At 43.3% G+C, this 13,363-nt stretch overlaps 1 protein-coding gene across 1 annotated transcript in view; it reads left to right on the forward strand.

The window, feature by feature from the left end:
- The window catches only part of LOC138972614 (galactoside alpha-(1,2)-fucosyltransferase 2-like), a 162,790-nt gene that overhangs the window by 109,628 nt on the left and 39,799 nt on the right, over nucleotides 1-13,363 (forward strand). The window lies entirely within an intron of this gene.

Consider the following 13,363-nt stretch of genomic DNA (forward strand, 5'->3'; position numbering starts at 1 on the left):
TGCTAAGAACAAGCTTGGAACAGCAAGAGTTCCAAGAACAAGATTAGAACAACTCATTACATCATTACCAGTACGTCATTTGTATTTAGAACACACTTTAGAAAAAAACTCTTCAGCTACAAACCAGTCACCCTCACATGTCCGAGGTGTTTGTCTAAACCACTTACTGAAATGTTTTGAGGTTTAATGACCATACACATGTTGAACCGGTGAGTGTCTTCCGCTGCTTAATTCGCAAATAACTATTTTATTAAAGTCCGCTTGAAACGCTCAAAGATGAAATTCCATGTTAAAAAGTGACAAAAGTTTCACATTTTCCCGTTGTAACAGCTTCCGATGATATTATATGAAAATTCTGATCCTCTGAGAGGATTCCCCGAAACAAAATCAGTTTGTACGCCTAATTTTAATAGAATTGTCCAAACAGTGTCGCTAATATTGTGCTAAAAGATGAATTCTAGAACAATGTCCAGACAGACACCACTTGGCAAAAAAATTTTCAGTGCTGGGAGATGAAAAAAAAAAAATACCTCGCTACGCGCGGGCTCCGCCCGCGCTCCGCTTGGATAAAAGAGTAAAATCTGTAATTCCTTGCAAGTGCATTTGGTTCAGTATTGTCGTTGGTGTCAACATCAGCGGGGAAAAGTGGGATCAGTTTGGTTATCTTGTACTGTATGGTGCTGCAGCTTCTTATCGGTATTGGGGGGGGGGGGGGGGGGGGGGGGTGGTGGTGATATGCAGCGGCCCAAAAGTCAGGTTTGTCACAAAATTCCTCTGGGAAGGAAGCTTCAAAGGCACCTGGATCCTTTGTCAGCTTCTCAAACAGACGTTGAAGCAATCTTGACACGTGACCTGTAAATGTAACAGTGGATAGCTCAGGATGAGATAGTCGTGAAAAGGCATTATTAGCACGGAACCAAGAATAGCTTTTATGCATGCAAAAATGCATTTTCGGAAGATTGCAGCAGTTCTAGCGAATACCCAACTGAACAAAATCTGTTAATCCTTTAAATGTAATATTTCTCTCTCTGTCTTTTCCCTCTTCAGTTGTGTGTGTGAGTGTGTGTTTGGGTAAATTGCCAGAATTCTGGAGTATAAGAAAAGAAGAGGATTTTCATTTGTGTGTGTGTGTGCTAAAAACCAGCAGTCAGTAGTTACCCTGCATGTAACTTACCATAAGCTTGTGGCCCTTTGCACTTCCTCACACTGTACTCTCCTTTCTTTCCTTTTGAGAATGTGATGGACAACGTCGGATTTCCTTCCTCATCAAGCGCATCACCCCTGTCCCCATTTTCATTGTAATGCAAAGTGGCAATAAGGAACAGCCTGAAAACAGGATACAAATTTAAATGCACTGAATTAATGACTCTCAGTCATAATTCCACGCTTTACTAAATATTAGGCAGATACTTCATTCAAAATCACTCTGCACCCCTCCCCCTCCATGTGTATTTATTGTATAATTCTCATTAATAGATCTTATCCAAAAAAAAAGCATAACTGAATGTGTAAATTGTAATATTGTTTGTTCATCTATTAGTTGCCTCCCTTCAAATTTATTTTTGAACAATTCCGAGAATACAATTTTAACTATAACTCAATGTCATACATAAAACAAGGAAGATACATTGTGTAGAGATATCAATTCCTTATTATCAAATGTATTTTTTAAAGGATATCACTATGCAATGTCATTAACAATTGCATCAAAATTATCTCCCTTTATCTCTCTTGCACAAGACATTTGTTTCAACTACACGTACATGTATTTGTTTGTTAGATTTGGGAGATTTTACAGGAATGACTCCAACAATCAATGACCTAGATATTTCTACATTGTAAAACAAATCTGCTGGAGGTATGATGTGTGTTTATGTGTGTTTTGAGTGTGATTGTGTGTGTGTGTATATGTGAATGCGACTGTTTGCGTGTGAATGTGTGTGTGTGTGTGTGTGTGTCCGTCCGTCTATGTGTCAATCTGGATCAAAGTGTATGTGCATGTCTATGCGTATGTGTGGTGTATGTGTCTGTCCGTCTGTCTCTGTGATTCTGGATCAACAAAGTGGATATGCATGTCTATGGGTGTGGTTGTGTGTGTCTGTGTCTGTTTGTGTGTGTGTGTGTGTCTTTCTGTGTGTATCTCTTCGTTATTATTTTATTGGCAAGACAGAGAGAGAAATCAGAAATCAGAATTTTTGAGAGTCTCAGTCTCCCTCCTACACATATTCACACGGACACACATACCTTACATAAACGATGGAGATGCAACGCACTACGTCTGCCGTTAAATTTAATCATGCACCGCCAACAGAAACATAACGATCACTTGCCTTCATCACTTTTCTTTTCCGTCGACTTTGAGTCTTTCTCCGGTTCGACACTTCTTCGTCAGCCGTCTCAACTGTCTTTTATGCAGCATTAAAATTCTTCTTCACATTGATAAACGTTAGTGGGATCCCTGACGGGACAGAATCCTCCAACAACCTCCGACTCGGGACGATAACCGAGTTCGGATTCGAACAAGGGAGCTGTGAACTGTTCTGCAAATGCATCATCTGCAAAATGGTGTCCACTCGATGGTCTTTTGGTTGTGAATAAACTGTTTCCACAAAGTCAATCCAAGCTTTCCTTCTGTGAAAGACTTGAGGGAACCCGTGAGTAAGCTTACTTATTCCCGGTGTAACACGAGAAAATTACTCCCACGAGAATTTTTACTCCGGAGTAAACATTTCGTACGAAAAAGTGACTCCCTTTACGAAAAAAGCACTCCCCCATTGCACGAGAAAATTACTCCCCAAGACAGGTGAGTTCCGAGTAAACATTTCGTACAAAAATGTTTCTCCCCTGACGAATAAATAACGAATAAATTACTTCACCCCAACACGAGCAATTTAACTTCCCATGCCAGGTGTACTAAATTTGTACTCCCTTGTCCCCTGTTAGTCTTGGTGGTGGAAAAGGTGGAAGGAGGGTAGCGCGACTTTCGTGTGCGCGAGATCACTTATTGGCATTATCCCTTCGCCCGCATCCCATTTTTGCGTACGAGATTTTTCCTGGAAGAAAAAAAATGTAGAGTAAAAATGTTGTGGAGGGAGTAATTTTTTCGTGCCTTGGGGAGTTCTTTTCTCGTACGAAAAGTGTACTCGGAGTAAGAATTTCGTACGAAATATTTACTCCGGAGTACATTTTTCGTGGAGTAAACATTTCGTGTTACACCGGCATGTTTGCATGGATAGTATTGCAACCGTAAACGACGCAGAAACGATCTACTCATGCTGACTCGTGTTTGCAGAAAGTTAGATCTAGATCCATGGAGAGGGCGCTGCTTCCGCTCCCACTCCCATTCCCATCTCTACGTCATCTGCCGACGCTTCTATTTTTAGCATCATCGTCTTGTTTCAGCTGAAGGCTGGCAGGTGCGAGCTTTTACGGACTTTTCCCACTCGCTGCGTCTGCTCCTCGCATCTTCGGGCCTTTGAAGGGGTGGGAATGGAATGCATCTGGGTGTATGGTTGCGTTGGTAATAAGGGTTTTGGGTTGAATAATGGGGTTTAGATGCACTTTAAGGCCAGGAGCGAACTGTTACACTGTTTGTCGCTCATGGTCTAGAGTGTAATGTTCTGTCTTCGGGAAGCGAGCAAAAAATAGTTGTGGTGGAGAATGTATGCCACCTTCATTGTGACCATGAAGAAGCCGACACTCGCATGACCCTACATGCAAAGCATGCGTTGACCTCCCTCGAAGGTGTCATGATTCGAAGCTCAGATTCTTATGTGTATTTCCTTTAACTACTTGGAGACAGGAGATGGCAGGGATGGGAAGATGGTCAGCGTTCATGAAGCGCACAAACACTTCTGTGCAGAAGTATGTAAAGCAATCCGCGCGCGCGCGCGTGTGTGTGTGTGTGTGTGTGTGTGTGTGTGTGTGTTTGTGTGTGTGTGTGTTAGTGTATCGTCATGGCGGACACGGTTGACCTAGTGGTAATGCGTCCGCCCCGTGATCGGGAGGTCGTGGGTTCGAACCCCGGCCGGGTCATACCTAAGACTTTTAAATTGGCAATCTAGTGGCTGCTCCGCCTGGCGTCTGGCATTTGGGGGTTAGTGCTAGGACTGGTTGGTTCGGTGTCAGAATAATGTGACTGGGTGAGACATGAAGCCTGTGCTGCGACTTCTGTCTTGTGTGTGGCACACATTAAATGTTAAAGCAGCACCGCCCTGATATGGCCCTTCGTGGTCGGCTGGGCGTTAAGCAAACAAAAAACAAAACAAAATACACCAGTTAACAGTTCCGCGGCCATTTTAGATCTCGCACAGGCGCACTTCTTTAATCGCGACCAGATTCGACCTATTTCCTTTTCCGGGTGATGCGCATATCGTTTTTCGGCATGTTTATGTCTTTTTCCTTTTCCGGTTGATTTCACCGCATGCGCAGATCGTTTTATTCGCCCACGTCTCTGCGCAAGGGACACTACCCCAGCGCACTACTCCACCCGGTGAAAGGGGGAAACATTTTCTTCAGTACAAGTAGTCTTTATGAATAAACAATTAACAAGCAGGACGTTGTAAATTCATTCAATGCAGATACAATAAGAAGTATGTTTGACGAACTTGTTCTGTTCTTATTCACATGACAAAATATGTGAAGATCGAGAGATGTTATTAAAAAACCGTGTTCCAGGCAACTCGCAAACAGATAACCGCTGTGTACTTCACCACAACCCAACGCAAAGGAAACATGACACACTACTATTTGGCATACCTTTTTGCATTCATTGAACTTTCCCCAATAAATTCGGCTCACATCAGTCGTACTAAAAGTTGGTCAAAACACGACACACAGGCGATAACAAATGCCCACCTGAATGGTGGTTCGCAACCACACACAAACGACCGTCTAGGCACGTAATGAATTTTTCAATCTTCAGACCACCATTTTTTAAGTCGGTTACTCCCATTACTGCAACCAATAACACAGCATGTTAACGCCATCGCTATTTTGGATGTAACGTGAGGTTTAACTTTTGTTGTAACGTAGAGGAAAACACACCGTCCCGTTCAATTGCTTCCATCACGTTGAGCAGACGATGCAGCGGTTGCTCATCGAAATTTCTCGTCCAACCATAATCGCTTTGGGTATCACGTGAGTTTTTCTTCTTTGTACCATGTAAGTGCCGAAACTGTTAACTGGTGTATCGACATGGCGGAAATATGTTGTGTGTTGGGCTCATAATCTGAATTGAATGACGGGGTAAACTGTGGGACATCAGTTCACAAAAGCTCTCACCAAGCAAAACAGAAACGACTTGCAGAACGTACTTACCCGAACAGAGCTGTGGCAAGAAATGCAGCACACCGAACAATACCAACACGAAATTGTTGCCCGTCATTTCATACGTAAAGTAGCGCGACATATGTCGCGACAACCAGCCCAAGGGTTAATATTTCCATATCTATTGAATGATTTTGGTATTTTCTTTGATTGTGCCGATTCTCCTATCTCTCTGGCATGTACTGGGTGCTTTGTGACCAGTTTCTCCCCTTGACTGTATTGAAAAATGCGTCCGTGTGAGCTGACACCCACTTGTCACCACTAGTAGCAAAGAACAACTCAGAAAGAATGTCATTCGGGGCTGGATGAGACTAATATGCTTCTGATGCGTTGGTGTGTCCGAGACAGACATAAACTAGAACAAACGACCGTGACGTCATGATGACGTTTCTCAACATAAGTTCCAGCAGAAAGATGAAATGACGGGCAACAATTTCGTGTTGGTATTGTTCGGTGTGCTGCATTTCTTGCCACAGCCCGGTACGGGTAAGTACGTTCTGCAAGTCGTTTCTGTTTTGCTTGGTGAGAGCTTTTGTGAACTGATGTCCCACAGTTTACCCCGTCATTCAATTCAGATTATGAGCCCAACACACAACATTTTTCCGCCATGTCGATACACCAGTTAACAGTTTCGGCACTTACATGGTACAAAGAAGAAAAACTCACGTGATACCCAAAGCGATTATGTTTGGACGAGAAATTTCGACGAGCAACCGCTGCATCGTCTGCTCAACCGCTGCATCGTCTGTTCAACGTGATGGAAGCAATTGAACGGGACGGTGTGTTTTCCTCTACGTTATAACAAAAACCTCACGTTACATCCAAAATAGCGATGGCGTTAAAGGCATATGTACTCGATGACTATACACGCTAATTGCTTTACCAACAGCTGGAGACATGCTAAATTAAGTTCCTTGCAAAATATTGTGGTCTAGAACCCCTTCAATGTTGAGATATGTTAATTTTCATTTATAGATTTGGCAACACATGTAACGTTGATGCAAGGGAGCTAACACCGCGGCTTTGTTGACATCCTCACTTTTTCAGAGGCTAGAACAAGCTGTAATGCATGTATTATGGTCCGCGCATGGTGACATATCGTCATTATATGGTCTTATGGTGCGTTTGACATCGATTATGGGCAAACTACACTTTGTAAACACGGGAGCGCGTACATATGCCTTTAACATGCTGTGTTATTGGTTGCAGTAATGGGAGTAACCGACTTAAAACATGGTGGTCTGAAGATTGAAAAATTCATTACGTGCCTAGACGGTCGTTAGTGTGTGGTTGCGAACCACCATTCAGGTGGGCATTTGTTATCGCCCGTGTGTCGTGTTTTGACCAACTTTTAGTACGACTGATGTGAGCCGAATTTATTGGGGAAAGTTCAATGAATGCAAAAAGGTATGCCAAATAGTAGTGTGTCATGTTTCATTTGCGTTGGGTTGTGGTGAAGTACACAGCGGTTATCTGTTTGCGAGTTGCCTGGAACACGGTTTTTTAATAACATCTCTCGATCTTCACATATGTTGTCTGTGAATAAAGAACAGAACAAGTTCGTCAAACATACTTCTTATTTTATCTGCATTGAATGAATTTACAACGTCCTTCTTGTTAATTGTTTATTCATAAAGACTACTTGTACTGAAGAAAATGTTTCCCCCTTTCACCGGGTGGAGTAGTGCGCCGGAGTAGTGTCCATTGCGTAGAGACGTGGGCGAATAAAACGATCTGCGCAAGCGGTGAAATCAACCGGAAAAGGAATAAGACATAAACATGCCGAAAAACGATATGCGCATCACCCAGAAAAGGAAATAGGTCGAATCTGGTCGCGATTAAAGAAGTGCGCCTGTGCGAGATCTAAAATGGCCGCGGAACTGTTAACTGGTGTATTTTGTTTTGTTTTTTGTTTGCTTAACGCCCAGCCGACCACGAAGGGCCATATCAGGGCGGTGCTGCTTTGACATTTAATGTGTGCCACACACAAGACAGAAGTCGCAGCACAGGCTTCATGTCTCACCCAGTCACATTATTCTGACACCGAACCAACCAGTCCTAGCACTAACCCCCAAATGCCAGACGCCAGGCGGAGCAGCCACTAGATTGCCAATTTAAAAGTCTTAGGTATGACCCGGCCGGGGTTCGAACCCACGACCTCCCGATCACGGGGCGGACGCATTACCACTAGGTCAACCGTGTCTGCCATGTCGATACACTAACACACACACACAAACACACACACCAACACCAACACACACACACACACACACACACACACACACACACACGCGCGCGCGCGCGCGCGCGGATTGCTTTACATACTTCTGCACAGAAGTGTTTGTACGCTTCATGAACGCTGACCATCTTCACATTCCTGCCACCTCCTGTCTCCAAGTAGTTAAAGGAAATACACATAAGAATCTGAGCTTCGAATCATGACACCTTCGAGGGAGGTCAACGCATGCTTTGCATGTAGGGTCATGCGAGTGTTGGCTTCTTCATGGTCACAATGAAGGTGCCATACATTCTCCACCACAACTATTTTTTGCTCGCTTCCCGAAGACAGAACATTACACTCTAGACCATGAGCGACAAACAGTGTAACAGTTCGCTCCTGGCCTTAACTCAGTTGATAGTGGACGAAAGGTAAGAACTATCTTTACTTCAGGACCATGATAAGATTAGGTGGCATGAACATACTCCAATGATATGTGACCCTCCACCACGGAATGAGTCGCATGTCACCTTTGCATGATTTTCATATTTTTACATTTTCCTAACGAATTTTGTATGCTCTATCCAGTGGTGAAAACCGTTTTAGAAAAGAGCGAAAACTGTTTGAGTTATACGCCTGTGACTAAGGTGACCCTCACACTGTTACCAAACACTCCCCGGACTTACATTAATTAAGCCTAGCGCAGAACCGCGATAGGTGACATGCGACTCATTTCGTGGTGGAGGGTCACATATGGGACTTTTGTTTCAAACCGGTAAAAAATCACCTTTTCCTTAGCGTTTCCGAGCGTTGGTATCTGAAGACTTCTGCGCAGTTAAAAAAACAAACAAAAAAACACACACACACACACGTACAGGCAGGGCTCCCCACAGACGCCCTTCCTGGAGGGGCCCGGAACCTCCCACTTTCAGCTTTAAGAGAGTCCGTGGCCCCCCACTGCACAATTGGAGACGGTTGATATGGTCGAAAAGTCCCGGTGTACTTATAAAACATTGTGGTAACGCATAGTGTGCTGTGTACAATTGCTGACGATTGCAGTCTGAAAAAAGTATATATATAACAGAAATTTAGTGCGTCGAGGACCCGGTATTCTAAAGTTTAGGTCGTCCCGGGACCCCCTCTATACATTTGTAGTACGTGTTTTCGGCTTCTATTGCGTATAGGACGCAGGGACGCGCACTTTGAGGAGCCCTGCGTAAAGTGAATGTTGACAAGTGCGCATGTTCAGATAATTACAAAATGGTCTAAATAGGTTTCCAAAGCGCATGATCAGAAAGTTACAGCATAGTTTCCCCGGTTTTTCCCAAGCTGTATTTCATCTTTTACCATATGTGGAAATTAAAAGTGACGTACTTGACCATATAAGGAATATACGTTGGAGTCAGTGAGTGTATTTAAAAAAACAAACAATGTATTCATCAAACATAGGATTTCCCATCTTCGAGCCATATGACGTCAGTCCGAAAAAAAATATCATATTTAGGCGGCTAGCCGAGACAAAAAAAGATATCATATTTAGGCGGCTAGCCGAGACAAAAAAAGATATCATATTTAGGCGGCTAGCCGAGACAAAAAAAGATATCATATTTAGGCGGCTAGCCGAGACAAAAAAAGATATCATATTTAGGCGGCTAGCCGAGACAAAAAAAGATATCATATTTAGGCGGCTAGCCGAGACAAAAAAAGATATCATATTTAGGCGGCTAGCCGAGACAAAAAAAGATATCATATTTAGGCGGCTAGCCGAGACAAAAAAGAGAGTGCATGTTTGTGTGCATTCAATCGAGCAAAATGATAGGAACTCTTAACTAAAGCCGATCGATACGTAAATGTTATAATAATAATTGTTAGTAAGTACTGGTGTCACATGACTGATGTGAACCAGTTGATTGGCTAATGGCGATGCGCTGAAACTGTTAGCGCACTCTTGGAGTGCGCTAACTTTTCCACAGAGCGTATTCTTCCGCCCTTTGCCTAAGCGAGACTGTGCTCTCATCCTCAGAATTAATTATTGACATGTAGATAATAGTATCCACAATACCAAATGACCATAAATTCCCTGCTTCTCAATTAAAGCAGAAGTGGTTGTTTTCTGACAGATTGCAGGTGCCCCTGCCACAGTGCCACTGATCTAAAAATAGAAGCCGCTGTATTTCATCTCATTTTCGCCGACTAGCATAGATTCTTCTCATATGCAGTGTTAGTGGCATGTAGCTTATCATCCACATTACCAAATGATGAGTTAATATACAATTCCCACCGGCTAACAGAAAACAAAAGTGTTATTCCGATAACGTACCACTACCAGCTACTGAGCTAGACCAGCATTTGGAAGACTGATTCGATCGACTCTGTCATACGTAGCAGACTACACTGAAATACGACTGCATCAGTTCAGTAAATGAATGGTTTCCGAATTATTATTTCAAGGCAAGAACAATCGTAATCGAAAACGTGTACGGTTCTTACCATATATAAGACTTATTACCAGCCTGCCTCATGCGTGCAGACTCAGTGCAGACTGCAGTGGTTCGATTGCCCTAGCCTAGCAGACGACATAAACCCCGCTCAGCAAATTAACATGTTGGGCAAATGTGAACGAAAAAACGATGGGGATATAATACGTGTAGGGTTCAGAGCATTCTTACCGTTCATATTTAGTATCAGACTCCCCGATGAGTGAAGATACAACACGAGAAATATGCCACATTTATTTTGAAAATGTGCTAATCGTCGAGTCCTTCGGGGGGTAGTCAATTCAAGGGGAGTCACTCCGCACAGTCGAAGCTCGACTGGAGGTTTCGAATCGCAAATAACGAAGAGCACAGTCCTTTTTGAGTCACTTGAGAAAAAGTGACTCTATGTAATCGGTCAGTGTTAGTCTGTCCGGCCGGCCGTCCGGCCGGCCGTCCGGCCGGCCGTCCGTAGACACCACCTTAACGTTGGACTTTTCTCGGAAACTATCAAAGCGATCGGGCTCATATTTTGTTTAGTCGTGACTTCCAATGACCTCTACACTTTAACGATGGTTTCGTTGACCTTTGACCTTTTTCAAGGTCACAGGTCAGCGTCAAAGGAAAAATTAGACATTTTATATCTTTGACAAAGTTCATCGGATGTGATTGAAACTTTGTAGGATTATTCTTTACATCAAAGTATTTACATCTGTAGCCTTTTACGAACGTTATCAGAAAAACAAGGGAGATAACTAGCCTTTTCTGTTCGGCAACACACAACTTAACGTTGGGCTTTTCTCGGAAACTATAAAAGTGACCGGGCTCAAATTTTATGTGAACGTGACTCATTGTGTTGTGAATAGCAATTTCTTCCTGTCCATCTGATGCCTCATATAATATTCAGAACTGCGAAAGTGACTCGATCGAGCGTTTGCTCTTCTTGTTCCGAGTTCAAATGAGGTCTCTCTGAAAGATCATCGCTGTTCAGCTTAACGCTACACTGGAATTTACCAACAGAAATTGAAATGCGTGTGACGAAAGCACGACACACTTGAGACAGCCCACACAAAAGTAGATCTGACACAAATCTGACCTCACAGTTACGCCTATCCAAATGCGCGTAGCAAAATGTGCGTTTTGAATCTTCTTTTTTCTCTGGCGGTACTGACAATATCGTTATTGAAACAATCTCGAAAATAATTATTGAACTCAGCGCTATGCGCTTCGTTCAATAATGAATTTTCTCGATTTGCTCTATAAATCCCTTAGTGCACTGGGATGTCTCAATAACTTAAATAATAATACAAGCATGTATAACGCGCACATATCTCACCACAAGGCGACTCAAGGCGACATTACTTGTATTTTTAACTCAAATGACTCCTGATCTGTGTAACATCCCATGTTTTGGTCAAACATACAAACAACGTATAATCCATCGATTTAACACTGGATTTCTCTTCTCGGATCCCCCTGACGTCAGAGGCCGACAAACATTATATTTAGGCGGCCAGCCGATACTACAAAATAGTGCATGTTTGTGTGCGTTCAATCATACAAACTAAAAGGAATTTTTACCAGAATCGTTCGATACATGAATGTTATTTGTATTTTTGACCAAACTATATTACACAGATCTCGCCAGTCATATTGTTCTCGGAGGAACGCTAAAACGTAATATTATGGTCATAAATACAAATAACGTATAACAATTTCACTAAACAATTCATGAGGCAAATGAACAAATGCCTGTTGATTGACCGCTTGCAATGAACACAAACACGAATTTTAAGGTAACTTTATTCCATTTGCTCACTTTTCAGAAGACGCAGTTTACCTATAAATGCAATCCCCAAAACAACTGGCGTTCAGGGCATGTATTTACTCCATACCAGAGAGATTTCATGCCAGTGGGCTACATAAAGTGACTGAATTTTACCGATCAGCAAGTATCAGTGCTCTGGGTCAAATTTTCTTGCAAATGTGCTGCTGTGTCTGTACTCATGGTGCCAAGCGGGAAAAGGGTCATTAAGTTTAGTCTTGTGCTCTAGAGTACATAGCTGCAACATTCTGACAAGGTCCAGCTCTGCGATCAAAAATGAATGCAATGTAAGCGCTTCAACTGATACTAGCGCAATTCAGTCGTACTCTATCTGCCCTCAAGGAAGTAGGATAGGACATCTGCCCGACACCTGCCGATATGAACATGTGAGGCACGATGTCCGATGCCTGACGACGATGTCCGATTAATTGCCTCCCATGTGATTGTTGACGATGAGGATGGGGGATGATGATGGTGGTGATGATGGTGATGATGATGATGATGATGATGATGATGATGGTGTTGATGATGGCGATGATAATGGTGATGATGGTGATGATGATGATGATGATTATAATGATGACGATGATGATGGGGGATGATGATGATGATGACGACGACGATGATGATGATGATGATGATGATGATGATGATGATGATGATGATGATGATGATGGAGAGATAGAGAGATAGATAGATAGAGAAGAAGGGGGGGGGGGAGGGGCGGGGAGGGAAATAAAGCTGTTTCTAAAATAGTGCATTCACCTATTTTGGCTTACAATGACGCCAGGACAGACTGACCGGTGTAGGTGTCACTCTTCTCAGAAGCCATAAAAAATGGGGGGGGGGGGGGGTCTGCAGGTAATGAGACCCACAACGAACCGGGACATTTAGATAACTCTCAAACGCAGAGCCTTCAAACTTCCAGCGTGTTGTGCTGACACAGTCAGGTGTAAAATACACGCGATATCTTAACTTCCAGCGTGTTGTGCTGACACAGTCAGGTGTAAGATACACGCGATATCTTAAGTCCTGTTGTGCTGACACAGTCAGGTGTAAGATACACGCGATATCTTAACTTCCAGCGTGTTGTGCTGACACAGTCATGTGTAAAATACACGCGATATCTTAAGTGATTTTAGACATTCGTTATGCTGTTAAACGACATAATTACTTCCTACTTTCAGCAGTAGGCAGCACCAATGATTCACGAGCCCCCCCTTGGCACGGCTCACACAGTGCGACGCGCGATGAAGAAGAGTCGCAAAAGACGTCATCCCATCCCAACAGACAGAAGACCGGTGTTCCTCTCTCCCAGCACGGCCAGAGCGAAGGAAACACTACCGCTCGTCAGAAGGTCAAGGTCACAGAACACGCGGGACCCGTGTTGTCTACCGTGGAGGATATCCACAGGGAAGAACAGGAATTCGACCTTCGCTTGAAAAACGATGACAACAAAACGGCCCCGATCCGGAGCTATCCTACCGGTCTCACACAGTCGAAGAAAACCATGGCGTT

This window comes from Littorina saxatilis, linkage group LG8 (genome assembly GCF_037325665.1).
Source record: "Littorina saxatilis isolate snail1 linkage group LG8, US_GU_Lsax_2.0, whole genome shotgun sequence".
NCBI classification, from domain to species: Eukaryota; Metazoa; Mollusca; class Gastropoda; order Littorinimorpha; family Littorinidae; genus Littorina; species Littorina saxatilis.